The sequence below is a fragment of the Eptesicus fuscus genome, chromosome 22, assembly GCF_027574615.1.
Source record: "Eptesicus fuscus isolate TK198812 chromosome 22, DD_ASM_mEF_20220401, whole genome shotgun sequence".
In the NCBI taxonomy this organism is placed as follows: Eukaryota; Metazoa; Chordata; class Mammalia; order Chiroptera; family Vespertilionidae; genus Eptesicus; species Eptesicus fuscus.
Genome location: NC_072494.1, coordinates 7,317,289 through 7,342,371, shown reverse-complemented (window position 1 = coordinate 7,342,371; position 25,083 = coordinate 7,317,289). Strand labels below are relative to the sequence as shown.

Sequence of the window (25,083 nt, the reverse complement as noted above, 5' to 3'; positions counted from 1 at the left end):
ACTGAGCTCCCTGAAAGAGGGAGGCTCTGAGTGCCCGAGGCTCTGAGCTCCCAGGAACACAGGCTAGACTTGGGGTGGGCAGCACGCTGTAGTGTACGTGGATATGGGATCGTAATGTTGCACACCTGAAACTTACGTAATGTTACTAACCAATGTTACCTCAATAGAAAAGCTCAGATAGTACTACTAAATGTGATAAGATATTTAAATGTTAAAAAAAAAAAAAAGGAGCCTGCAAGATAGACAGGTGCTTGTGCAAATGAGTGCGTGACGAGTACAGGGGCCATGGGAGCACGGTCAGAGGGTCTGGGACCGGGACTAAAGGCAGGGGACCCACCTGGCTCAGACCTTGCAGCCCCTCCCCAGCCAGTCTGTGGGGAAGCGGGAGGGGTATGTAGCCGGCCTGGCATTCTTCAGGATGTCCACCATGCCAGGGGAGGAGTCTGGTGCCAAGTTCATTAGCCATTGCTGAAAGTTTGCTCGAATATGGCAGTAGATACAAAAGACCCTGCTGCTTAACAACAGCAAGTTAAAAGACAGATGAGAAATCTGTCTTTCCTGGAGCCTTTCCCCTGGGCCTGCGAGAAGCAGCCTTCAGAGCCTGCACCACAGCTGGCCTGGGATGCCCTGGGTGGGCACGGTCCCGGCAGCCTGGCTTCCTGTAAGCTCCCTCAACCCCATTTGGAACACCCCCCCCCCACACCACACACACACACACACACTGCTCTTTGTGCCCCTGCTGTCTCAGTCCATTCCTCTGCCGTGTCTGACAGGTGCCCTCCAATACCTTAGGCTCCCAAGTGAGGCCCGGAGGGGCGGTGCTCTGGGAGGGTCTGAGTCTTGGAGTGTCCTAGTGCCTTAGAAGCTTCAGCCCTGGCCAGGTGTCCAGACAGAAGGGCTCTCCCTCGGCTGTGCCACAGCCTGATGGAGCGGCTAGGTCCTCAGCACCTGTGGGGTTCCACCTTCATTCCAGCCCTGATACTCCGGGGCTCTCATAGGGCACAGGGTCCCTGGGAACCAGCGGGGTAGGGGCCACTGTGAGAGGTGCTGCGCTCAGGGTCAGCATGAGGCGTCTGGAGGGGCAGCCTGGCTCTCCAGCCTCCAGCCCGAGTGAGGCCAGGCTGGGGCCCCAGTCGAGAGGTTTGGCCTGGGTCCGTGTAAGCACACCTTCCTGCGAAGAGGAAGCGTCCTTCCTACCCCGTCCCCGGAAGTATTGGGAAGGAACCTGCTCCGCGCAGAGGCCAGGCTCGGTGTTCGAGCTCTGAGTTAGCATTATTGTTCTGACCCACGTTTAAGAGGTCTCCTTCGTCTGGGAGCCCCTCCTCTCATTCAGCCCAGGCGTCTCGGTGGCCCCAGTGCCTAGCTCGGGGCGTGTGCTGTGCAGCAAGCGAGCTGCGGATGTTTGTTGAAGGAATAAATGGCCGTTTTGCACTGGCCTGGAGAATGCAGGCTGGGTCTCTGGCTCATGTGGAAGGCATTCATGCTAATGAGCGTTGCTCTTGCCTCTGCTCCTGGAGAGTAGCTCCGTTAGGGGGGCAGCCCGACTTCATTCTTCTGCCTCTTGCCCAGGGCCCCACCCACTCCGGGCACACAGGCGAGCTCAGTCTACACTTGTTAAAACCAACGGGACTGAATTCAACATACTGCCTCTCGGCCCCCAGGGGCAACTGCTTAGATTCTTGGGGACAAGTCACTATTGAGCCTTAATTGCCTGACTTTATATTAGCTCTGGGAACCAGTGTGACTGAAGGATAAGATTTTGCTCCTGGATAATCGCTCACAATAGTAACTGCCTTGCATTGAATGCTTAATGCATGGCATCGCTGCGATAAATGCTTTTCTTCTCCCACCTCATTTCATCCCAGGAGCAACCCTTCTCTGTTCCTCTGTTCATCCATTCAGCCGATATGCTTTTGAGCGGTCACCGTTGGCCCGGCACTGGGCACAGCGCGGTGTACAGATAAACACCGTTTTGTTTGGGATTCTCAGTAACCTGTGTGATCACAGAGCTCCTAAGCGGCAAAACTACATTGAAATCATCTTTTTTTTAAATTTATCTTTATTGTTGGAAGTATAACAGATGCCCCCTTCTTTCCCCCATCGACCCCATCTAGCCCGCACCCACCCGCCACCCCAGGCCTTCACCACACTATTGCCTTGTCCATGGGTTATGCATATAAGCTCTTTGGTTGATCTCTTCCCACCCCACCCCCACCCCACCCCCACGCTCCCCCGCCTTCCCTGTGAGATTCCAGTCTGTTCCATTCTGGTCCATGCCTCCAGGTCTCTCCACTGCGTCAGGGAGATGGCGGCCCCTCCGCAAACTGAAGTTTGTAGCTGGTGCGCAGGGTGGGCCATCGCTCTTTGTCCCTCCAGACACAGCAGCTGCATCCTCGGGGCAGTCACTTCACCTCCTTGAGCCTCTGTCATGCCCCCCCCCGCCCTTGTCAGTGGGTGCCGTGGGTGGCACCCCTGCTGTGGGGAGGACACAGCGAGTGCCTGCTCCTGGTAGTCACTAACCATCATCCCTGTTTTCATCATTGGTCCTGGGGGTGTTCGTGCCCGAGGGACAATGGAGCTGCTTCCTAACTTCCTCCTCCTGGCTCTTAGCCAGGCGTTCTTGGAAGATATCCTTCCCCACGCTCACGTGGCCCACGCCGGGGGACTAGTCACACGCTTACCCCTGAAGTTCCCAGGAGTGTGGACACCCCAGGGCCTCCCTCGGCACCCTGCTGGGCGCTGGCAGCTCCTCCTCCTCAGCTTCCTGTGCACCCATGGCCCCGCCGCCCCGGGGGGCAGGGAAAGCATCCTGAGCGTGTGGCCAGGGGTGACTCGCCGGCCCCTGACTCATGGTGCTGCTGAGTAATCCTGGAAGGGGACTGATGAGGGAGCACGCCAATTTGCTATCAGGGCCTGATCGCGGGAACGCAGCTCCCCGGGGAAGAGAAAATGAAAAATATGACTAAACTGTCCTCCCACACGCACTGTCATTAAGACAGCGCTCCGCATGTCAGATATTTTTGCTCTGTCTTCAAATAGTGTGTTCCTCCAACTTTAAAAAATTTTTAAATTTAATTTTTATTATCCCTTCCTCCACCTTGTGCTCCTTCCCAGGACCTGCCTGACCTCAGAGTAAAGGTAGGTAAGCCCAGGCAGTCTGGTTCGCAACTGGTCCCACAGCTGAGGCAGAACCCCTCCCCCTCCCCCTCCTCCTCCCCTTCCCCTGCTCCTCTTCCTCCTCCCCTGCTCCTCTTCTTCCTCTTCCTCTTCCTCCTCCTTCTCTCCTCCTCCTCCTGCTCCTCCTCCTCCTCTCACTCCCCCTCCTCTCCTCCTCTTTCTCCGCCCCTGCTCCTCCTCCTCTCCTCTCCTCTCCTCCTCTTCCTCTTCCTTCCCCTCCCCCTCCCCCTCCCCCTCCCTGCTCCTCCTGCTTCTCCTCGTCTTCCTCCTCTCCTCCTCCTCCCCTCCACCCCCCCCACCCCCCCTCCCCGCCATTTACCCATACAGACCCACGGAAATAACCATGCCGTCTGGTCTAAAGAGTGATCAGCTGACCTCTGCGGCCTCCTGCTTCCCCCCACCCACCCAGAGGAAAGCCCCATGTCAGCAAAACTGCCGCCAGTGAGTGACAGGAAGGTGGGTTGCTATGGGACTTCAGACAGTTTGAGAAGGCTCAATCCTCTCGCCAGCAGCCCCGCCTGCCAAGCCCCAGGGTTCTTCCGTCCATCTGCTGGTTTCTTCTCAGTTTTCCTCTAGATGTGTGTGTGTGTGTGTGTGTGTGTGTGTGTGTGTGTGTGTGTGTCTTCCTGTTGCTGCTCCTCCATCATCCCTTTTCTCTGCAGCCCCTGCCGGGGTTCTGTCTCTCTGTCTTGGAGTTTCTCTGTCTCAGGGCTTCACTGCTGTTCTCTGGCTCCGTCTGTGTGTCCATTTGCCTCCGTCTCTAATCTTCGCAGCCTCTGCGGCTCCTCTCAGCCTCTGGCCTTTGAGGGGCAGTGCTCTGCCTCCCCTCCCCAGGTGCTCCCCAGGAAGTCTTGCGGCTCCTCCTCCCTCTCACCTGTTAGGGTTGCCACCCATGACATTGGCCTGTGGTCTGAGCAGAGCCTAGATAGTGCTCCTGGCCAAGGCTCTGTTCTCCCATCCAGGGTGACCTGTCCCAGCACCACCGTCAGCTTCTCTGGGGGCCCACGGCCGTTGCCAGGACCTGGGGCCTCACCCCTTTCGCCAGGGCTGACCCTCTTGGACCTAAGGCACAGGTTGTTCTTCAAGACTTCATGCTAATTTTCTGAGTCTCTTGTGTAAATGGATTCCCTGGAAATACCTCTCCCCACCCCCACCCCCACATACCCCCAGCAAATTACAGATCCTCCGTCCAGCTTCTTCCCCAGAGCACGGGTTTCCACGCCTGGACACTCCAAAGTGACTGCTTGTCATAGTAAGTTCTGCCTATCCTCCTCTTGTACAGTCAACACATCAGATAACTTTATACAACGTAGCACCAGCCTCCGGTTGATTCACTTCCATTCCGCCAGGGTTTTGATCTTTATTTTTTTAAATAATTTTTTATTTTTCAATTACAGTTGGCGTACAATATTGTATTAGTTTCAGGTGTAGCACCCAATGCTTAGACATTTATATAACCTACTGAGTGATCATCCGATAAATCTGGTACCCAGCTGGCACCACACAGTTATTACAACAGCACCGACTGTATTCCTCAGGCTGAACTTCCGTCCCCTGGCTTACGCGCTGGCTCCTCCATCCAGGAGAGCTTCACCCTGCTCCTCTGTGACAGAAGGTTCATGGGTCGCTGGCGTGGGAGGGGGGTGGGGGGAGTTCTTTCCTTCAGTGGTTTGTTTCATTTGGAAACATTGTTAAGTACTTGAGGACTGCAGAGGGGGTCTGACTGGGCCCCCAGATGAAGTGGGGAACAGTGACGTATTTTTCTGTCCTCCTTCCCTCTTCTCCCATCTCTAGTAGGACCGCAGCTAAGTTGTTCTCTATTTTTGTCATTCTCTCCTTCTGTCTGGAGACATTCTTCCCATCCCTTCTCAGCCCCACCTGCCAGAGGGATATTTTCTCACAAGGCTGTTGAATATTTAAATGAGATCGTGTCCACGAAGGCGTGGCGAATTGGAAAGCATAATGATGCCTGGTCCGTAAGTGGCATCCCAGCCCCCAGGGACAGGGCAGCTCGAGCTGGGGGCAGTGTTTCTCGTTGTCTCTCGCCTTTTTGACTTCTGACACCGCCCCGACCAAAACCTCCAAATTTACCCCAGGCAGATGTGAGTAGGACTCTGCATGCCTGTCACTCCAGTCCCTGCAATTCTCACACCCACAGAACTTACCTTCTTAGAAGACCACGGTGCATTAGGCATGAAACAGGCCACTCCTACCCCCTGTAGGAACTTCCTCATACGGGGTGTTGATGTCTCTGTTGAATGCTGGCTGTGATGGGCAGCTCACTACCTTAAGGCAATAAGCTTAGGGGTCAAGAATATACCTGTTGGGATCACGATGAGCCTCCGGCACCTTTACGTAGCCTCTGTAGTCTCAATTTTCCCCTTTGTTAAAATGACAATGAGGAATATACTTGTGTCAGGGTGTTGCAAAGCATCAGGGAGATAATGCAGGGAGAAGGGCTTATCACAGTGCCGGATGCTTTGTAAGTGTGTTCAGTAGTGCGGCTATTTTATTATTATCTCACAAGGCAGCCTTTACATGGCTCTGAACTAAAATTGGCCTCCCAATAAACTGAAGAGGGCCCGGTTCTGCAGTCTGGAGCCACACAAAAGGTGTCTGCTCCCTCCTGCAAAGGACAGCCCTTCAAATGCTTGACGACAGCTTTCTCGTCCCGTCCGAATCTTCTCTTCTCCAATTTAAGTATCCCTCGTTTCACCACCTGGTCTTCATATTTCTCATGGTTTCTGGGCCCTTTGCCATCTAGGTCACTGTCCTTTGTACACACTTGTCAGTTCCTAAAGCTGCAGCACAGGGAAGTGGAGGGGTGACTGTGAATGTGGGCTGACTTGCCCAGAGCACAGATGGGGCTGCCCTTGATTTGGGCACTGTCAACAGGCAACACCTTTGTTGGTGTGTGTTGGTGTGTGTTTGTTGATTGGTTGACTTGGCAACCTGCAGCCAACCGAAACCTCCTGATTTCTCTCCAGCCGACCTCCTCGTGCTTGCTGAATTAGTGTTTTTAATTAATGCAGGACGGATGTTGTGTCTGTTCAATTGCGTTGTATTTCTTTTGACCCCTCCTGTAGGTTGAAGATCTGTTCTTAATTTCATGACCGGAATAGATACTATATTTCCATATTCATAAATCAAGAATTGGAACAGGGTAAACTGTGAAAAGCTCCCACACCCCCCTGCTGCCCAGCCTTCCTTCCCCACATGGTAGTGACCAGGCTCGTGGTTTCTGTCTCCTCCTGGAGTTGCTTTATGCGGCTACAAGTGAGCACTGACACGGGTTCTTGCGCGTCACCTGCTTTTCCCGCACACGGTAGCGTGTGGCCCACACAGCTCCGAAGCTGGCTCTTCTCACCTGACGATGGCGGAGATCCCTCTGAGTCCTCCGTCTTTCCTCAGACGTGCTTTCATATCCACCAGATTCAGGACCTTTGTTCATAAACTGAGCGTTTCATCAATGTCTTTATCCAAGTTGTTTACAGACAGGTGTGGAGCCCAGAACCTGTCACCACGGCCAAGCCCCAGGCTGATGGCTACCCATAAGTCAAGCTCATCTTTCTCCTTCTTCCTCTCAAGGAGAATGCGCAGGTGTGTCAGACACCTCACCACAGAGCTGGCTGTGCAGCTTCCTGATCTATCGGTCTAGGTCAGCGGTCGGCAAACTGCGGCTCGCGAGCCACATGCAGCTCTTTGGCCCCTTGAGTGTGGCTCTTCCACAAAATACCACGGCCTGGGCAAGTCTATTTTGAAGAAGTGGCGTTAGAAGAAGTTTAAGTTTAAAAATTTTGGCTCTCAAAAGAAATTTCAATCGTTGTACTGTTGATATTTGGCTCTGTTGACTAATGAGTTTGCTGACCACTGGTCTAGGACAGTGCTCTCAGCCTGGAGACAGTATCTTGGTTGTCACAACCAAGTGTGTGTGTTGGGGGGAGGGGAACGCTCCTACTGGCATCTAGTGGGTAGAGGCCAGGGTGCAACTCAACATCCTACAATGCACAGGGCATCCCTCTTGCCCCCACCCCCACAGAACAACGAGTTACCAGGTCTGGATGTCAGCAGTGCCAAGGCTGAGAAACCCGGATCTAGACCTTATCAAAACAGAGATGAATTTTAGAGATTAACTTGGTATTACCTGGTCTTCGTGAATCCCTGTTGGTTCTTAATCAGCACCACTTTTCAAAGGTTATATTAACATACACTTTTTTTGGCAAGAGAGAATCCTCTGATTGAATGGACATTCATCCGGACTCCCCCGCCTCATGTAGAGTCCCCTCCCCTCTCCGGGGACCGACAGGAGTGCCCTGCTCCATGGAGACATGTGGGGTGCGTTTCCGCTCTGGCGGGTCCTCTCCTGTTTCCCAGGATCACTCACATTCCTGGGGACACTTCAGTTCTGGCTTCTCTCCTCCAGGGACCTCCACCCAGCAGGAGTGACAGGGACCCTGTGGGAGGTTAGGAAGTCGTACAGAAACGTCAGCACCAAGGGGACAGGCTCAGGAGAGCGGCCGTTTTTCCATCTTTAAATGTGCCCGGTGTCCCCAAATGAGCATTTCCAAAACCTTGATAAATGGGTAGAAAAACCACTTCCCACACCTCTTGAGAAGACTACATCGGAAGAGAGTTGAGTGGAAGCTTTAAAGGAGCTGTTGGTGTCCCCAGAGCCCAGATTCCCCATGGAGACCACAGACCCGGGGCTCCCAGCCAGGACTGGTCCGTGTCCATATTCACTGAGCTCCCACTGAATCCAAAATGCTGCCAGGGCCCTCCTCGTCACTGGGGGATAAATAAGCCTGCATCCAGCTCTCCTAGAGCCTACAAGCAGCAACCTCTGTAGCGGGAACCATGAACTTGGGACAGATCTGTGTCCAAATCCCACAGAGACAGCAAGACTGTGTTCACCGGACTCAGCACTTCCTGCCTCCCATGGTCGGTGTCTCCTCAGCAGGAATGGCGACAGCAATAGCGGCTTCATGGTCGCGAAGACAATGCCTCGTGCACATGGTCGGAAGTCGATGTCCGATAATGGGGAGGATGCTAACCTCTAAGCACAGACATTGGACCTGCAGGATCTGATAAGCTCTACATAAAGGCACAGAGGACTGTGGACACATAAAGGAGGAGTCGCTCGCTGAAGCAGCTGGGAGTGTTTGGAAGACGCTGAACTTGGCGTCCTTGGAAGACCTGCCTTTGAATCCCTCCCCCATGGCTCATTAGCGGCGTAAACATGGACACTTGGCTTCATTTCCCTGAGCCTCTGTTTTCTGTTTTGTTTTGTTTTAATCTATGAAATGGAGATAACAGCACCTACCTAAGCAGCAGTAAATATTAAATAAATGCTTGTTGCGTCCGCGGTTGAGCTTCAACCAGGGAGACTTCTGGAACTAGGTGGCATTTGAGCTGAGCCCTGAGGAACGAGGGGGAAGTTCATAGGGGAAGAGAGGACCAAGAAGATGTCCCAGGGAGAGGTAAGGGCTGAGCAAACAGGATATCAGGGATGCTGGTGGCGATCTCCAGGAAGTTAGGGACAGGAGCTTTGGGTATCAGACAGACCTTGGTCAAGTTATCTAACCTCTCTAAGCCTCAGTTTCTTCATCTGTAAAAAGTAACCTGCAAGGTGGATGTGAGTATTCAGTGGGGTCACATACGAAAGCAGTCAGCTCGGTGCCTGGCTCGGTGAATGGACAGTCGCTGCTGGACCCGTGCCTCTAGGCTCGAACTTGGGCTGGAAGGTGCGGATGGGTTTGTTGTCAAGGGCCTAGTAAGCCAAGTCAAGGAGGAAGCCAGTTGTTTGGGCAACAGGAAGTCATTACCAGCTTTTGAGAGAAAAGTGACATGATCCAAACTGTTGCAGGCTAACTCTTGGTGACAGTGTGGCGGGGAGGCAGAGGAGGCAGGGGAGGCAAGTGCCTAGCACTAGGGAGACCAGTTGGCCCAGAAAACCGTGCCGCGGTATAGTTTTTACCATCTACTTACTTTGGCCTCTGGAGCAAGCCACCGAGATTCAGCAAGGTCTGAGGTCCTGGTGGGCAGTGGAGGGTTCCGGCCCCTCCCTGCTGGCCTCTCTTCCACCACCTCCCGGCGACAGCTGCGGCTCCCACCCCCAGTCCCCATTTGGAGCAGTGATTAATCCAGGTTTAAAATAATCTTTGTCTTCTCCCTTTGTCCGCCCCCAGCACAGCCTGCTCTCCTCTCATCCCCCACCCTCCTGGCCACCCCTCCGAAACCAGCCTGGGGCACCTTGGACACGGGCACCGCCTGGGCTCACACACTGAGGCACCTTCCTGTACTGTCAACCCCCCCCCCCCCACACACACACACACACACACCTCCAAACTCAGAGTAGACAACATACCTTCTCTTCCAGGCCCTTCTCTTCCCCAGGGGGCTGGGCCGGGGCCGGGAGACACAGTAGGCGACCTCTCTCCTCACTGACACTGACCCCGGAAACTCAGGACGAATGCACACCCGGATGCCGGAGGCCCTGCCTCGCTCCAGTGTGGCGTGTCCGTCAGTTCTCAACTTCTGTGGAACACCCTGTGCCTCGGTTTCCCCCTTGGTCCCCTGGCTTCTTTTCTTTCCCAAAGAACATTGTTTCGTTTCCTCATTGATGTTCCTAAGTTGGGGCCGTGGATAATGTCCTCCCATTAAATCAATGAAGAAAACCCAAGCTCAGAGAGCGTAAGTGGCTTCCCCGAAGGTCGGAGGGAGGAAGGGCGTGGGGAGCCAGCCCCCAAGGAGGGCCCCCGGTCTGTCCAGCGGAGGCCGCACCTGCTCCCTCCGAGGCAGGTCTCCCAGACTCTGCGGGGTCTCCGTTGATGTTTCTTCCACTCACCAGGGCAGGTGACACTCCTCACCCTCCTCTCCCGGAATAAGCCTGGAAGTTAGGAGACAGTGCCATGTGACTGAGCCTAGCACGGGCTTTCGCCTGGTTCCAGCCATTCTGTTTAGACTCAGAGAAGGACACGTGGACCCAGATAAGGCAAAGTAGCAGATAGTGGATTGAGATGGATACTAGAAGTTGAAATGTCACATCCTGGGTATCGTAGTTCAAAGGGATGCAAAGATATCTGGTCTACCTCCCTTATTTTACAGAGAGGGAAACTGAGGCCCAGACAGTGGGAGGAGCCACTCAGAGCCACACAGCTGCAGAACAGTGGGGTGACCTCTGGGATCCTACTATCTACCTGCCCCTGAGGCCACCCTGGAGTCCCACTTTGTCACATGAGGCACAGATGCTGTTGCCATGGTTTCTCCCTCCTGGTGACATCACATAGAGAGAATTTGTTTCCCCAGCACATAGTGGCCGGAGTCAGGGGTTAGGAGAGAAAGGTGTCAGGAGCGGGAAGCAGCCCAGAGTTAAACTTGAGGAACCACGAGAGAAGCTGCGTGTGGGCAGCTGGTGGGGACTTGAGCCCCTGCGTGGCCTGGGGAAGGTGCTCAGGTGGCTGCCAGGCTGAACTTTCTCCGCTCCGTCCGGTGGTAAGAAAGGGAGGCGGGAGTGTGTCTGATGGCCTGGATGGAGTCAGGCTAAATAGTTAATGATTCTGACAGAGACCTGTTCCTTTCTCTAAACAGTGACACAGGGCTCCCTGGCTGGGAGACAGAGGGGCCAGCAGCCTGGCCCGCAGTGCTGCTTTCCAGCTGCCTGGGAGAGGGGACGGGGAGAGGTTAGGGAGGGAACAGGGGACAAGAGGAGTCCGGGAGGAACAGGGAGGGGACAGGGAACAGAGCAGAGGAGGTGGAGCAGAGAGGCTGGGGGCAGAGGGGGCTGGGACCCACCGAGCACCCCCTTTATTAAAAATATAATGGTTCATTCTTTACATTGGGGATAAAAACCTGTTGTAATTACCTAGCAGTCGGAAGGCAATTTTCAAGCAGCTTTATTGTGCTGTTCCCCAACCAAATGTGCAGGAAAACAGCCACTGGGGAATAGCAGGAGCGAGGACACGCGGCAGTTACTATGATATTTAAATGTTTCCACGGTCGAAATTCCAATAAGGTTTAAATAAACCATAAGTTGATTTCTCCCTGGATTATTTTCCCTCCCCCTCCTTTATTACTAAGACACTGTGCTCCTGCACTAAGTTTATCTGGCACCAGCAAAGAAGTCCCAGCAGGAAACTTCAAAACTGTGTGTGCTATATTCGTGCCTCTCTCCTAACCCAGGCCCCAGAGCCAGGCCCCCTCCATCCTCCCAGGACATCAGCTGGGGTAGCCTGAGGCCATGGCTCGCCCCTCAGATCCCAGAGGTGCCCGGGTCCATTCCCCCCAGGCTGGCTAACCTCTGCTCATTGCTCAGTTGTACCTTATGCACTAGTAGTTACCAATGACAACCTGGTGAATGTAGCTAAGCTGCTGTAACTCAATTGATCAGTCCTTTGACAGTCAAGACCAAGTCTCAAGTATCCCCCTGCTGAGTCTAGCTTGGGCGGGGATCCCTGGCAGTGGGTGATGTCTGGAATCTGCACTCAGATGTTTCACATCTCCCTGTTATTGTCCTAGGTATAATTCTTTGAATAGCAGGCAAGTTCTAGGCTCAGAGAGGAATGCAAAGAAGGGTAAACCATTCTGCCAACGATAAATATCTAATCATAGTTAAAATATATGTAGTGCTCCTATAGGCCAGCCATTTGCTAAGCCATATTTGTTCATTTAATCCTCACAACAACCTGAAGAGTGGTTACCACTCTAATCACCCCATTTTTCAGATGAGAAAACTGAAGTAAAGTGTGCTTAAGTAATTTGCCTGCGATCTCATGGGATCAACCCAGACAGTTTCACTCCCAGGCTGACCCTGGATTCACCTACTCAAGGCTGCATTGCAGACACATTCACTTTCCTTAGAATTAACGTATTTGAAATCCTCTGGATGAGCCAATTCTGGGTTAAGCGAGGAAAGCTTGTGTTGGTACCTCCCTCAGAGACCTTGAGGAACACAGAGACACACGCCCGGATGAGACCCCTTCCCCTTGGAGGCCGGACACTGGTAAAGACAGCCCCCTGAAGTCAGCACTGTCTTCCCTGGACTTTGCACTTGCATCTGGACGCCCAAGCAAGCTTCTTGCTCGAAGGCTGAGATAAAGCATGTTCCGACTTTCACACCATATGGTCCTTTTCAGCCCATAGCACTGACAGAGCTGGGAAAGGGTGAAGAGCTCTGTGCATGGACTTTAATTTCAAACTTTGAAAAATAGGCCATGTCTAGGAATATTTGGCCAGGGAAGTGACTTCATGCTGAGTTTCCTGCTCAAGGCTGCATTTCAGGGGCCATTAGAGTAATCCCTGGAAGCCGAGAGGCAAGGATGTAAATGCATTGACTCAGAACCTTCCCTCGCACGCAGAAACCCAACCGACCAAGCTCCATGCCAACTCCCCACCAATGAATATTTATGGTGCTTGTATTAGTCAGGGTCCTCCAGAGAAACAGAGTCAGTAGGAGAGATGCATATATTTCTTAGAAGGAATTGGCGCACACAATTATGGAGGCTGAGAAGTCCCCAGTCTGCAGCCGGCAGGCTGGAGATACAGCAGAGTCAATGTGGAGCTCCAGGCTGAGTCCAAAGGCCCGAGAATCAGAAGAGCTGAGGGTGCAAGTTCAAGAAGAACCGATGTTTCAGTTCAAGTCCAAAGGCCAGAAAAGATCCATGCAACAGTTCAAGCCATCATTTTGTTCTATGCAGGCCTTCAACTGATTAGATGAGGCCCGCCCACATTAGGGAGGGCAATCTGCTTTACTCATTCTACCATTTAGATGTCAGTGTCATCCAAAAACACCCTCACAGACACACCCAGAATAATGTTTGACCAAATATCTGGGCACTCTGTGGCCCAGGCAAGTTGACACATAAAATTAAGCATCACAGAGCCCCTGCCTGGGTGCATTCTCTACTGCTTGCCCTCCAACTGGTGTTCTAGAGGCAGGAATGTAGGGGAGCGTGCTTAGTAGAGCGCCCCATCAGCTCCTCTAATGAGGCTGCCCTTTCTGTTGGCCGCCTACATCTGTCATCTTTGGCAGCCAGCTGTGCAGGTTAAAGCATCAGTGCATGACCGTGGGAGTACCTCTCTCCACCCCTCACCCCCTTCTTTTCCTCCGCAGACCCCATGCTAGCAGGGGTAAATGGGGCAGAGAAACCAGGGATGGGGAGAAGGGTCTACCTGTGGGTCATGCCTGGTCTGCAGCCTTGGCCTCCACAGTGGGTACCCTAGATGGAAGGATGCTGGAGTGGAAGCAGAGACCCTGTGTCTCCCCTTGGCTCAGCATCTGAGCTCATGCTGACTAGGAGTCCCGTGTCTTATTAGGCATAATAGGGCCATATTGTGGCTGGCGGGAGGGAAGCTCATTTCACACTCTGAGAAATGTGATTCGGCAAAGAGACGGGAAGAGGTTTCATGTACACGCCTCTCTGCTTGCTAGTCGGGAAGTTGGCAGTTGCATGGAGTTTCAAGCATTGTTGGATGTAGGTGAACTTAAGATACAGAGAAACCTTACCCCAGCTCCCCTAGAGGTGAGTGGTACTCCAAACAAAGACCCCTTGTAAACATAGCACAGTGCCCGCATCATAGTAGGAACTTCTCTGAATGCATTGGCACGAGTGGGCAAGTGAATGAGTGATGGAGCTCAGACAGGATCCCAGACAGTCGGAGCAGATATGACCCATCCTCCCTGGAGACAGATGGCGAGGATCCCAGGAGCCAGGCTTGGTGGGGATTCAGGACCAGGGACAGCTCCCACCATCCCCAGCTCCTCCCCCACCTCTGGGCCAAACTGCTCCAGATCCCCTCTCCCTCTTCTCCAGATAAATTCCCTTTGCCCATCTTCCTCCCCTCTTCTTGTCTCATCTGCTTTTGAAAGAGCGTGGTCAGGAGAAGGGGAACCAAATCGGTCTCTTTCCCTACCCCTAGGTTGTCTGAATAGTCACCAATCCAAAAGTCACCTTTCATTGACCTCAGAATAAGTCCTATGAGTATTCTAGAGCCAACTGGACTGGCCTGGTTTTGTTTTGCTGGGGCTGGAGTTAAACTACACTCACAGTTCCTGGGGTCCCACCTGCTGAAGTCAGGGCAGGCAGCCTGGAAGCAGAGGGGACAGGCAGTGTGGGTTGCATCCTAGGAATTAACATTCGCCTAACGAGGAACAAGGAAATGGATGGGGCACACGCGGGCCAGGGCCAGAGCAGCCACGTGGCAGCACGGAGAACCGTGCAGGCACTCGGCAAATGCACGGCTGGATCGCCCGGGGCCTCTGCCCACTTGTGGGGTCTGTCTGCAATCAATTCGATGTAGTGGCCCTTGGAAGCAGAGAATGTCCTGTGGCTCGTTCTTAGTCATCTTACAGGTGTGGAAACTGAGGCCCAGACAGGTGAAGGAACCTGCCCAAGCGCAGTCAGGAGAGGGAGTCGGGGCCACGGGAGCACTCAGATGTGGTTAGTGGATTTAGCCCACGGGCTCTCAGCTTGACCTGAGAAGAAGCAGACATGTAGGGGGCTAGTTTCCCTACCAGTTGACTAGTGAGCTTCTCGGTCTGTATATTCCTGAGCTTTCCCGCCGTCCCTGGTAGCCACGTCCTGAGCGGAGAAGGCAAGCGGCAGACGGCACGCAGGCTCTGTTTTTCTGCTCCTTCTGTGAACATCCATCAGCCACAACTGCATGTTGAATGGGGCTGTGAGGAACTTCAAGGCCAAGATGATTACATTTTATACATTACACTTCTGCCGGAGAGCTAAAAATACCCTCCCGTGGTTGCTAAGTGCAGGTCTAATGGTTTTCCTCGGAGGAAAGAATGGGATTCTAGTGTCTCTGAATCTGGAGGCCCCGTGTCCAGGGAAACGAAGGCAGGGGCGTTGTTGGAGCTGGCCGGAGAGCGCAGGGGAGGAGACGCTAGGGGCAACCCAGAATGCACTTCTCCCCAGTGTCAGGGAGCATCTCCGGGGACGATGCCCACAGAGGTCGTGGGTCCCTGGTGAGAGCAGAGCACAAGACGTCACTTCGGGGAGAGATCTCTCCGATCGGCAGGACCCTCCCTTGGAGTCTGGCTTCCTGAATGTTCATTCTTAGAAATCCCATTCTTTCATTGGCACACAATGGCCAGTCCCCAGAGTAGCCTAGATATTTGCAAAAGGTGGGGGAGGGGAGAATTGATTAGGTGAGCAGGGTTTGGAGCAGCTCCCCTGCCTTCCCAGAGACCTGGTCGTGGTCTGTGGTGTCTCTCCCTTGATAAATGAAAACCTGGCTTACCAAGCATGTGGCCACCCCAACACAGCCCGCTCCCCTCCCTGGGCCAGCACGCCCTCCAACCACACTCAGCAGCATTCGGTTTAGTTTTTAACTGATACATCAGATTCCAACTAGGAGTTGATCTCCCCTGAGAGGTCCCTTGTCGCTACATCTCCGGAACGGCTGCAAGGCCTTCCCTGGGACCAGTGTCCGCCCCCCGATCACTGCGAGCCACATTGCCCCTCTGAACCAGAATGCCTCCTCGGGATGTTTGGTTCATTCCCTGGAGGCTGTTGCCATGGTTGCAGCCTCTGATTACCTTGGACATTGACATTCGCATGAATCTGTCCTTCCTGGCACAGGCTGGTGAGCGGCCCTGGAGGTGGGTGAAGAGACGGTTGGCTGGCCAGGGAAACTGGCCCGGAGCGAGGTGTCGGAGGCAGTGTTCCAGCAGCGGGCAGAGGGGAGGCCCCGGAGGCTAGTTCAGTGTCGCTGTGCCTTGCGTGGCTGGCAGTGGGTGCCAGGCTGGGAGCTGTGGCTCAGAAGAAGAAAGGGTTTGTGTGTCATTGTCCGGGGGCTGGCTTTCTCTCGTTTATTTCATTCAGGGGAGCCATGATGAGCTCACCCCTCACTCAGGCAATGCTCACAAATGCAAAGTTCATCTTTGACTGCATTCTTGGGGGGCGGGGAGGAAATTGGGAAAACAAATCTCTATGAGTAAGAACTGTAAGTTCGCATTTGACTCACTACACTTGACTCCAGATGCTTTCTGCTGTCACCAGAATCAGTTCTGTGCTCCTGGGGTGGAGATCCGCGCCAGTGGCAGGCAGGCACTTGGAATGGGCAAGTAGGAAAGGCAGTTCCCCTAAAAAAATTTTTTTAAAAAGCTTCCAGGAGTGTGTTAACAAGGCAGCAGCTAGTCCCAAGGTGACCATTGCGAAAGAACAACACACTCGAATGTGTATGTTCTCAGATGTTTGTTAAAACAGCCTCGTAGCCCGAAGCTCCTCAGATGGGTTCATGCTGCGGGGTTGTGGGGGTGATCCATTCAGAACGGCAGAGAGCCAAAAAGCTCACTGTTGTTTGACTTCCAATGTGGGGTATGATGTATCGACATTGTACACATCTCATGGCATGTTTGCCTTCCTAATTATGTTTTGCTTCAACCGGTATGGAAATGAGCCGGCCGCTGTGAGCACACACCATTTAGTGGCTGGGTCGGGCTGCTCCAGAGCTTTCTGGGAATGTGGAGCGATGGGGAAATCGCAGGGATTTAACGTCTTGTGCAGACAACTGGCCCCATGTGTAATCCACCTGAGCATAATCGGTGTCGGCCACAGTCGGCTTCATTAGGAGTGCAAGAATTAAATCTGCCCCGTCCTCAGCCCCAGCCAGTTCATTTTCTGTTCTGCCTGCTCGTGCCAAATATTTCATGAATCTTGAGTACCACCGGCTGCCAAGCGGGCAGCTTTGCATCCATGGCAAGGGGGCTAATCTATATTTGCATATTAACCATACTTTCCGGTGCATCTCCGTACCTTGGAAATGGGCATTTAGCAGCTGGGAAAGCGGAGGCATGTCAAGTGCTCAGAGCAATTCTGTAATAAGCATCTGCTTAAGAGAGACCCTGGGCCTGACTGGGGCCCTGGCTGAGGCTGCAGCTGCGCATTGAATACACTTCCCTGTCTCCCCCGGTGGAGTGGGCAGCCTTTCCTGCCCCTAGGAACAGATCTGGCCCAAACAGGCTTCCTCTTATTCCTAAAGCCGCGTTTCCAAGCCAGGCTTCCTTCGGCCCACAATTCCCTGCCCCCAGGGGGCTACTGGTTTAAGCCATTTTTTCTTCAAGAGACTTCATCTAATAACTCCCACCACCTGTCACACCATGCGTGCCTGGTGCCACGTGCCATGCCACTGCACGCCTACTTCATAGGCTTCTAGGTGGGCAGTCCCCAGGAGAACATGCCCCGCCTCTGGCCTGGCTATATTTGTGTCCCCTGAAGGGCAGGCTCTGTTCTTGTCTGAGTGCCCTCTTCTACCTACCCCCCACTCCTCCCACCCCCAATGCACACACTTCCTAGCAGAAGGCTGGGACCTGCACCAGGGCACAGTGTCAGGGGCGGATGGCCCAGGCCTGGATCAGCGTTAGTACCCAAATGTTCATGGGGCCCTGGGAGCCAAAGAGGCGTTAGCCAGAAACTAGCAGAGACTCACGGCTTCAGGTCCAAGGAACACAGGCAGGAGCAGCATCCAGGCTGCAGACCGGGAGCTGAGAGCTGAGGCGGCATCGGAGTAAGGCCAACGCCCAACCCCGCACCGGCCCAGAGTCAGCCCCGTGGTATTTGTCCAATGAATGGGAGAGGAGATTCAGAATGATCTGACTGCTCCCTAAAACCGGGAGGGCATCTGTCCTGATGAACTTGGTGAGCATGCTCAGTGGGTACAAAGGAGTGGACAGGCCAACCTAAGGAGCACTTGGTTAGGATTTGCTCGTTTGTGGTCTCTTTTCCAAGAAGCCCAGCTCAAAGCTCCATCAGCCTGTGGTTGACTTATCGTGTGGCACTGAGATTCCTTATTTCCCATTGTCTCTCACCCTCGCTTCCCTTAGCTCACCCCAAAATGTTGCTCCCTGGTCGTAAAGGAGAACAAGCACCCTTTCCCATATTTCTGTTCATGATTCTATGAAAGAATCTTGACACCAGCATTTCCCAAGGTGGGCCTTGTAGTGCACCGTCCAGAGAATGGTCACGGTCAAAAGGTTTGCAGAGCAAATAAATTTAAGAAAACGTTGGATTTAACAAAATGAAGCCAGTTTCTTCCCTGCAGAGCGCCTCGGGCTTCAACCTGCTAACTGATCTGCGTTCCACAAGGGCAAATGCCAGCGCACCCCACCCAGAGCCCTCGTGCGTGGCCTTCTGACAGGACGAGGGTTCTGCTGACCACACGGGAGTCGACAGTCTCCTCCTTCCTTCGTCGCGCCTTCCGGGCCCTGGCTCCCTTTTCTGTCGAGGGGGTAATCGTCGCACTCACCTCTTAGAGTTGTTGTGGAGATTACATGAATTCGTACACGTTCCATGGTTAGAAAGTGCTTGGCACCTCGTAAGCGTCAAACACAGGTGTTGTTATTTTTATTGTTGTCTTTGAGAGCATTATTTCTGGCTCTTTTTAATCCAGGTCTGGCCTTCACCTCTGTACCATACTCACCCCCGTGACGTTCACCGATCGCTTCTCAGCCCCCCAGTCCAGTGGCCTCCTCTTGTTCCTCCTCCCCTTGGCCTCCAGGCAGCCTTTGACGCTCTGTTCTCCAGTTCCTCATGCTTTGCCCTCCCTGCCTGGACTTCTCTTCCTCGGCCCTCTCTGCGGTCCTTCCACTCTGCTGGGCACTGCTCCTTGGGTTCCTCCTCACCTCCACTCTGTAAGCTTAGATTTTCCCCAAGAATCATTCCTGGGCTCTCTTTTGCTCTTTCTCGGTACCCTTTCCTTAGGAAATCGTATCTCACTTCAGGGCTTCGTCTGCTAACCTTGGTGAAGGCAAATGGTACCCGATTAATTTCCCATTCTCAACTTTTCTCCTGAACCCCATGCTGTCTGTCCATCTTTTCCAACCACATGCTGGACATCTCAGCCTTAAAACCTACCACCCTTCAAACTCGGTGAGTCCAGAGCTGCACTCACAGCCCGAGCCCTTCAGCGTCCTTCTTCCGTTCATGCTCCCCTTTCTCTTAGGGACACAGTTGTCCTCTTCACCACCCAAGCTTGGTTCCTCTCTCCTCTGGCCAGGCCCTACCACTTCGGTAGCCATCCTACTCTGAAGTCCGTTTCCTTGTCTGCATGTTCCCTGCCTCCTCCATAAGTCACTCCTTCGTGATGCCTTCATTGCCTTGACCATCATAACAACTTCTTACATTGTCCATTGTAACCGTGCTTCTAGAATACTCGTCTAAAAAACCATTTTCTTCATCTCATATCCTGCTTGAAAACATTGGGTCCCTCCCTGCTAGAATGAAATGCAGACTCAAGGCCTTTTACAAGACTCAGCTCTCTTTCCAATGTCACAGCCTCGACTTACCTTCACAAGGCCTCCACTTCAACCCACCGCTGTCCTCAGCGTGCCTCACGGGTGGCCGCACGTTCCTCGCCATCCCTCCCGCCGCCTCCTTCCTGAAGTCACAGTGGCTCCTGCTGGAGGTCACTGCTGCCCCTTCCCATCTTCCTACTGGAGGTTAGATTCCTCAGGATCTGTCTGTCTCCCATCCCACATACACTTCGCACAGAACGGTAGCTCCATAGATGTTGGTCAGGTGAATGAAGTGATGTGTTGTGATTGGAGGGACACTACGTGGGCGGAGGGAGGCCACCTCTTTCCTTTTGTGCGTCTCTTTTTCTTTCACGGATTGCAGCCCCATGTGCCATCTTAGACAAGAGACCCTGGAGCACCATTGGCTTACGTGGCTGCCATTCCCGATCTTGGGCGTGATGTTCCCCTCCCCTGATCAAAGCTCTCTTAACAAGGTGCCCTGGCTGAAACTCTCCAAGCAGTGCCCGCCTTTTGAATGCCCGTATCTTCATGATGCCCGTGTCTTCAAAATGGTGCCGACACCAGCCGGCCCTTTAATTAAAGCCGTAAACCTTCGTTCTCCCCAGTAATGTCCTTCAGCGTGGAAGTGACCATCTGTCCTCTTAATCTGGCTCAGGCTGAGTCTGCGGCCGAGTGCCTCCGGTGCCCAGCGTCGGGATGAGGGGAGTCGGAATCAGACAGGCTGCTCTCAGTGTCCACCATGCCCGCCCCTCCACCAGGCTTCCCGCAGCTGGAACCCTTTCCCGTGAAGCCTGTGCCCAGGGCCCGCTAGAGAATAGTAAGAGTTCATTGGGGAGCAGTGTCTGGGGGGGAAATGTGAAATAATAAGAGTGACTTCTGGGATCCTGCCTGCTGGGGTTTGAATTCCCACAGCTACCAGGAGACAATCAGGACACCAGTGGCCAAGGGAATGCGCTCTGGAAACAAGCTATGGAAACAGGTTCCAGCGGAGTCAGGGTCCAGTCAGGAAGGGAGAAGCCTCCCTGGGCATTTCAAACAGAGGGCATTTAGTACAGGGAGTTCGTGACAACGTGTGGGACTGCTGGGGGAGCAGAGGAGCATTGTGGGAACCCAGAGATGATAAGTGCCGGCACGGCTGCTGTCGCCAGGGGCTCAGAGGAGCTGGTGCTCAGACCCCTGAGATGCTGGTGGTCCTCACAGGAGCCCGGAGGCTGGATCTGAAATGCCCCGAAGAGTCAGCAGCGGGAGCCAAGAGCCACTGCTGGAGCAGCTACCGCAGGAACAGGAAAAGCCAGGAGAGGAGTCCCTCCCGCCTCCCTGCCTCCTGCTTTCCCATCTCCTGCGAATGCTGTAGAAGGCCAGGGATCAGGGCGGCAAGGGGTCCAGCTGAGAACAGGGACCAGACGGGCTGGGGCTGGAGCAGTAGGTAAATCGTTGGCACAGCTATTTCTAGATCGGTGGCCTCGGGCCTCGGGCCGATCTCCTGTGCCTCGGTTTCTCATCTTTAAAATGGGAGGAACACCACCTGTTTCCTGGGATGGCTGAGAAGTCTAATGGAGCCAATACACAGGAAGCACGTAGGACAGCGCTTGGTGCATGGCAGGTGCTCAGAAAGTGTTACCTAGTATCGTTCGGCCAGCGTGTATCAATCAATCTGCTTCCCATCTCAGTTGCCTCAGTAACACACATACTATAGTGATCCTTGATGTTGATTTGGTGCAGGCACTTTATTTCCACACCTGACGTGTGTGTGTGTGTGTGTGTTCGTTATTTTGGGAGGTAGTAGTTTTTTGGGGGATGAAGGGGGTGGAGTACAGGCTTGATCAGATGTGAATTCCAAACCTAGATCCATTGCTTGCTGGCTGCATGTCAATCTCCTAATCCCACCTTCCTGGTCTATGAAAGCAGGCGAGCACTGCCTCCTTGCAGGGTTCTTACACGAGATGATCCACGTGAAAACGCCTGGCCCCATGGTCCTGGGCCCGGTGGATGTTCACTGTGTTGGTTCACGCCTCTCTTCCATCCCAGCTGAGCGCATAGGGCCATGTGCCGCTTGGAGCCGTGAGCTTCAAGTTCATTGTGTCCAACAGGCACTCACGAGTTCCATTAGGCAGAGGTGGAGGAGAGCCATCTCTCCGCTCGGGCCCCGTCCCTGCCTCGTGACCACGCAGTGACCCTTGTTGACCTTTTGTCTTAGCTCCTCTTTCTCCGTGTCCAGTCTGTAAGCGGGGACTAGAAGAATATGTGGGCTAGTGCATGTAGCGTGGCCCCAGCCCCAGCTCCTTCAACATCCCGTAGTGACGCTGAGGCTAGAAGAGGGTGAGGCGATGGATGGAAGAGATGACGCTGAGGCTGGAAGAGGGTGAGGTGATGCTGTGACGAAGGAGAGTTCAGGCTGGTGGACCATTGGGGATGAAGGCTGGAGGAGCCCACACACAGCGTTCCTGGGGGGGCTGTGGGCCAGGTGGGGGTGCGAGGAGCCCTGTGTCTGCCTGGTATCCTAACAGCTTGTACCTTTCTGTGTGTCGTGAGCGCGCTTGAAAGGGTCTGTAGTTATGAATGTTAAGCGGACTTTTTGTAAAGGAAAAGCACAGGGGGAGAGATGATTCTGACGTGTCCTTCTGTGGGGTCAGGGCTGAGGCCCGCAGTGAGCCACTCTGAAGGGCACAGTCTGGGAAACGACTGACCTTGCTGAGCCAGGAGTCCCTCCTGAGGCGCCCTCTTGGTCAGGAGCGGCCTGCTGGAGGCAAACGCAGCAGCAGCAGGGACGATTGGGTTGGGGGGGAGTTGGGGGGCGCAGGAGTTAGGCAATTATTTTCAAGCTACATGAAAAGAGGGCTGGCTGCAAGGAAGGTCTCCATTCGTTCATCTTTGTTTAGCCCTTAAAAAGCCAGGTAACTGGGTCCTAGGATAACATCAGAATTTATATTTTATTCATCAAAATTGGCAAAGACAACAAAGAAGTCCCAAATGCCCAGTGCCAAGGCGTCTGGATGGGGACAGTCGCCTGTAGCTCAGCCGTCCTCACACCTCCAAGGTCACCCAAGGTCAGTCAGCCTGTGGTCAGTGTTCTGTGAAGCTCAACCAGGGTCTGGCCACAGTTACACGTGAGGACTGACCACGAGCCAGGCACTCTTCCAGGTGCTTTCTCTGTAGGAATCCACTCAGCTGCACAGTGGCCCTGTGCGGGTAAACTGCTGCTGTCCCCCATTTCACAGATGAGGAAACTGAGACAAGCGAGGTTAAGCTCATACAATTAGTAAGTAGTAGAGTAACGACTGATGATTCCGGAGCCTGGCCTCAGAACTCCTACACTTCTGTGCAATGCTGATGAAGGATGTTTCTAGAGATCATAGCTCCACGTCCAGGAAAGAGCGGATCCCGTGGTTTCTGACATTCCCTGGGACCATGTGTAGACGCGCCGTATTAGATTTAGGCTAAACTCCAGTGGCCCCATCGCTTGATTTAGTTTTTCATCGTAAAAATCATCACCATTTTAAATATAAATCTTGTTAAGAAGGTGGAGTCTCTTCAAATTCCCCAGGGTTCGGGGCCAGTAGCACCTTGTGCTCCGTAAACAAAGCTCGGTTGGCACGTGGCTGTTCTGTTCACGGATGTGTTGCCCGTGGCACCTCTGCTCTAGAGGGCAGAGCTGAGTGGTTGACAGCTGCAAGCCTAAAGTACTTCCTGTCCGGCCCTTTACCAAAAACGGTGCCACCCCCTTCAGCTAAGAGCACTTTCAGCCAGCGCCGACTTGTGGTCGGAGGGTGGGGAGATCCCAGTGGTCCCACATCTGGCCCGGCAGACACAGCCTTGTTCCCCGAGGAAATGCATCGCGTCTGTGCAGTCCGGGTGGAGCAGGCGGGTGCAGACGGTGAGGAGCCAGCCCTGTGGATAATCTTGGGGTTTGATGCCTTCTGCTCGTTTGGGGGTCTCTGGCATGACTGGAGCCACAGGAGCCCAAATAAAGTGGCAGAGCCGTGCAGTCGAGACAAATGTCCTGACCCCACGGAGGCTGCCGGAGGCGGCCCGCTGATGGATGGCAGAGGGAGAAATTCTCAGTTGCCGTCTAATCTGTGCCCGAGAAATAAATTGCTCTTGTCACTGGTGTCTGCCCCGGCGCTGCAGGCCCCCCTTTCCTGCAGAGCCCTCCCTGCACCCCAGCCCTGCTCTGCCCGCCTGGAAATGCTGCCTCGGGGAGTGGGGTGGAGCGGCAGGGGAGGGATGAGAGGAACATTCTGTCCGATCTGATCCGGTGCCCCTTCTGCTGCTGGCCCCCCTCCATCCACACGCAGAGGACGAGCCTCCTGCCGCGGGTTGAGCCGCAGGCCTGGCAAGTCTCAGGACCTCCGTTTCCTTATCTGAGAAGGAAGGCTTTTAGAGGGATCTCACAAACCTTATCATTCCCAGTTCCTGAGAGCCAGGGGAGGGAACGGAAGGGATTTGCAGGGAGTCTGGAAGAATCCCAGCATCTAAATGGAAGTGCCTCCATGTGCCGAAATCCCAGAGCCCGGAGTTAGCGCACACCTTCCCAGGGACCCGCAGCACAGCCTTGCCTGGGAAAAGCTTCCTCTCTCTCTTTAAAGGAAGCTTCTCTCCCCCCACCCCCCCAAAAAAAATTATCCGTGCCATCTACTTCCTCCACCCCCACCCCTCGCTCCCTTCTGTCCCGTGGCCTTTCACAAGGTTCCCTCCACTAGTGTGCTTACCCGGTGAGGCCCTTTGGAAATGGGAGTTCCTGCTTGAAAGAAGACTTCCCTCCAGAGCAAGAGGGAGACTTCCTTGCTGGGACCTAAACCTTCAGAGAGATACCCCATCCTAATCCAAGAAGACAAGGACAGACACTGGCAGAGACCTGGGCCCCAAGCTTTCTCTGGATGGATGGAAGGACTCTGTCAGCTGACAGCTGACATCTCGTCAATCCAGGAAGGCTTCCTGGTGGTGGTGGTGGTGGTGGGGTTTCGGAGCTACCTGAACGAGAGAGGAAAGCTCGTTAGTCACAGGGAAAGAACAGAGAGGGTCACCTCCCTGCCGAGGCAGACACAATCACAGGCTCGTCCTGGGAACTAAACTGGATCTGTCACTCTGATTTCACAGCTGCCGCTCAAGGCTGGGTAAGGCTGGGAGGGACCTTGGAACCATGGGTCATCCATTAGCAGCGTGGATGGGGCTCAATTCCAGGCCAGGGAGGTGGGGTGGGTGAGACCCAGATTCTCCTCCCATGCCCAGAGCACCTTTTCCCCAATGCACGATGTTGGTGTTTTTATCCCGGGGAGAGCTGTCAGGGACCCAGTTTTTATTAGCCACCTCACGAGTACGAATCGAACACCTACGCTGTTAGGCGCAAGTCCGATGGACCTGGGGACACGTCCCAGCTTTGGCGTTTATTAGTTGTGTGGCCTCGGTTAAGCCACCTCTTTTGTCTGAGCCGCTATTTCCTCTTCTGCTAAGTACAATTCACAACAGCTTCTGGGGTTTCTGTGTAGCTGCAATGAGACGATGTGTGCAAATTCTCTCTCAGAGCCCTGGCACTAAGCAGATGCTCAATAAATTCATTTCCTCGCCAAGTATTTTTTAAGTGCCCTCCATATTGCAGGCACCTTGGAGGGCGCCTAGGATTGTGGGAAGGAGCTGTAGGAAGCAGG

General features: G+C 53.8%; 1 protein-coding gene and 1 long non-coding RNA gene across 4 annotated transcripts in view; one reads left to right on the top strand and one right to left on the bottom strand.

Moving 5' to 3' along the window:
- Positions 1-25,083, top strand: part of KCND3 (potassium voltage-gated channel subfamily D member 3) — a 129,597-nt gene that overhangs the window by 61,592 nt on the left and 42,922 nt on the right. The window lies entirely within an intron of this gene.
- On the bottom strand, positions 7,469-9,941 carry LOC114233607 (uncharacterized). 2 transcript variants are annotated; one of them, XR_008555075.1, is made up of 5 exons: positions 9,542-9,941; positions 9,163-9,274; positions 8,759-8,944; positions 8,498-8,593; positions 7,469-7,631 (listed from the first exon to the last, which is right to left on the bottom strand). It is a non-coding gene; the product is annotated as an uncharacterized LOC114233607 (long non-coding RNA). The 2 variants fall into 2 exon arrangements; XR_008555076.1 differs by having other exon boundaries at positions 8,797-8,944.